This window comes from Lissotriton vulgaris, chromosome 7 (assembly GCF_964263255.1).
Source record: "Lissotriton vulgaris chromosome 7, aLisVul1.2, whole genome shotgun sequence".
Lineage (NCBI taxonomy): Eukaryota > Metazoa > Chordata > Amphibia > Caudata > Salamandridae > Lissotriton > Lissotriton vulgaris.
Window position 1 is genome coordinate 5283778 of NC_141695.1, and position 3239 is coordinate 5287016.

General features: G+C 48.9%; 1 pseudogene; it reads left to right on the top strand.

Moving 5' to 3' along the window:
* Window positions 1–1311: 1311 nt before the first annotated feature.
* LOC147700480 (small nucleolar RNA U3) lies at window positions 1312–1482 on the top strand (annotated as a pseudogene).
* The last annotated feature ends 1757 nt before the right edge of the window (window positions 1483–3239 follow it).

Genomic DNA, 3239 nt, shown 5'->3' on the forward strand with positions numbered 1-3239 from the left:
ACCTCGGGATCTTCGTGAGGTTGGCCCCTGAAGATCTCATATAAATGTGGATGGGTGTCGCACACTTTCAACACATTACTCTAATTTTAACGATATGTGTGCTGCTCTGTATTAATGCCTGCCAAGCATTTAAGAATAAACTTTGAATTGAGGCCTAACCCCACGTGGGCTGCTAGGACTACAGTGCGCACTACTTATGTAAAGTTTATACTAGACATAAGTAGTGCGCACTGTAGTCCTAGCAGCCCACGTGGGGTTAGGCCTCAACCCTGAGGATCTCAGACATCGTACGGGGTTGTAATGAATGAAGCGATTGACGAGGTAATGAGGACCTGTATTTTTCAGGGATTTGAACACTGTAAGTAAAAGTTTTAAAAGAATTCTCTTATGAAGTGGCAACCAGTGGAGGGAGTTCAATGCTGCTGAGGCCGAAGATTTTCTTGGGAGTTTCAACACTAATCTTGCAGCCGCGTGCTGTATACTTTGCAACTTCTTAAGGGTGGACTTTTTCACTCCTGCCATTAATCCATTGCCGTAATCGAGTCGGGAGAGTATTAGTGCTACCACGACCGATTTCCTAGCGGTGATGGGGAGGAAGTCAAAGAATTTCTTTAGAGATTTAATTAGTCCAAAGCAGCAACCAGCCGTAATCCTGACGTGATCGTCAAAGGAAAGGGATGCATCAAATTGCACGCCCAGGTTGCGCGCAGAAGACACCGCACTAGGCAGAAGGATACATTTTTACCCAATGGTATGATTTTGGTTTTCCCACTGTTGCATCACAAGTGGTTTTTATTCAGCCACTGGAATACCTCAGTGAGACAATTCCGAAATCGCAGCTCTGTATCCATGCAGTTTTTGTCAATTGAGACGACAAGTTGGGTGTCGTCAGCATATGACGTGACAAGGATCCCATGGGACTCTATCACAGCGAGGAGGGGTGCCATATAGATGTTAAAAAGAAGTGGGCTTAATATGGACCCCTGCGGTACACCCGATGTAATGGGTTTTTCGCTGGATAGGTAGGGACCCAAGGACACAGATTGGGACCTATTGGACAAGAAAGATTTTACCCATGACAAAGCTGTGTCTGTCACGCCAATCTCTCGCATTCTATCAATCAAGATGACATGAGAGAGGTTTGTCTCTCCTGCCTCGATAATTCTCGTGCATGCTGTCTTTCCCTGTCACTGTCTGCCTCAAGTTCTCTGTATCGCAGGCTCGCTCTCTCCCACTGCACCCTCGTACTTTCCCTCCCACCTCAGGCTCCTGTCTACACACCTGTCCCTATGAGCTGCAAACGTTTATTGAAGGACTAGTCTTTCAGGGATCATTTCTACAGTGCTTCACAGAGGAAATGCATTACAAAAGTGTCTTGTTTTCGAGCGAGTGGACAGTGTCGCATTCATGCAACCGCGGATTTCTATGGGTGACCGTCCATCTCTCCTTTACATGACAGCTGGAGGAAGGGTCACAAGCAGCCCCGCAACTGAGCGCAATTAAGAAAAGAAAAGCAAAGTCAAACATGACGTGTGCTTTATCACACGTCGTGTTTCACACACTGTATTCCTTTTCTTACAGTGCACAGCTGCGGGGTTGATTGTGACCCTCTGAGTTAGTATTCACGTTAATTGCACGAATACTAATTCAAAGGACCACAATCAGCCCTGCAGCTGTGCCCTGCAAGAATCGTCGTCTCCTGCAACGAGGAAATGGCAGTGTTTCACGCCGCTCGCATTGTATAAGAGACGGCGCGAACGGTGTTGCAGGAGTCTGCGCTAAATACAGCACTCTGCGCGCTTAGAGTGACTTCTGTGCGCGTGCGCTCACCCGCGCAGCTTGTTTGGAACAGTGCCGGTCCCACGTCTCTTGTGTCTGCCTCGGGTCTCAGCTTTGCTGGGAGCGAAGGTCGGGGTCAGAGATGTCTGGAAGTCCATGTCCTGCGTCACAGATTCTTCAGGGTCTGGCGGGAGCCTCGAAAATGCAGACCAGCAAAGTTGCTGTTGGTGCTTGTTTGAACAGGGTGGTCACTCCTTGACCACAAGGGAGATGTCTTCCGTCTTCCAGTCGAAATGAAATGTCGAAGGTCCAGGATATAGGTTTCAAAGTTTCGTCCAGGGTAATCTAAAGTCCTAGGGACTAGGATCCTATACTTATACTAAGTTTAGGGGTTGGACTAACTTTAAGGTCCCTCCTATGGGTGGACCTGGGGATGGGGTGGTTACACCGCTTCCCCTTTGTCCAGTTTCACGCCACAGCTGGGGCAGCGCGCCCCAGCTACCGGTTTGAACTGGGAAATGCATGGAGCACCTTGTGTGCCCCAGGCAGTGTCTGGAAAGCATTCACTGAATGCAGCCCTCCCTGCCCCAATACACGAATGTCCTGTCTGGGGAGGTGATAGCACCTCCCTGGGCAGGCGACCTATTGTCCAGGCCTCCTATGCCGGAGTTTCATCCAGCAGCAGGAGGGCAGACTTATGTCTGTGGCAACAGCATCCATTTTGTGATGCTGAGGCTCTGTTCAACTTTAATCGGGTATACCAGCAACTACATGTCTTCTCCCTCTAGAAGGGTGGAATGCTACCCCCGCCGCCAGGACTGGCGGGGGTGGGGAGGTGGTATTCCAAAGTGTTCGACACCTTACAAGACATGTTTTGATAAAGCCAAACGAAAGTTAGCATTAACCGCGAGGATTATAATGCACTTAAGAGTATATGGTATGGCTATATCATAGAACAGCTATAAGGAGATGGTTCTGAAAGCTGCAGAGAGGCTCAGCTCATGCTCGGGCACCTTTTCACATAAAACCAAGCACTCTGCCTCTAGGATTGTGAAGGTCTGCCATAGGAGTGACTTATAGGTTACTATGTGTCAATATGTTTATTTTCCTTATAAAGTTTTATATAGCGCAAACTTGTAGATATAGATATACTATATCTAAGTAAGGGGTGATTACACCACCTTACCCAGGCTGTGTGATCAGACCTGTGGTGTCGGTTTGGGGTGGCATAATACATGCTGCGGCCCCTGGTAGGCCTAGGCTGCACCTATGACCTGGGTACCTAGAGTACACTATACAGGGACTCACAAGGGTGACCCATTCCGGTGCGAACTCCAAATGGAGTTTGCAGGGTACAGTACTTTGACTTGGACGTTGTAGATGCGGCGCTCAGGTCCGCACGGCGTACCTGGTGATGACGAGTCGTACTCTTCTAGTACGCGCCGGCGGGTGAGGCGTAC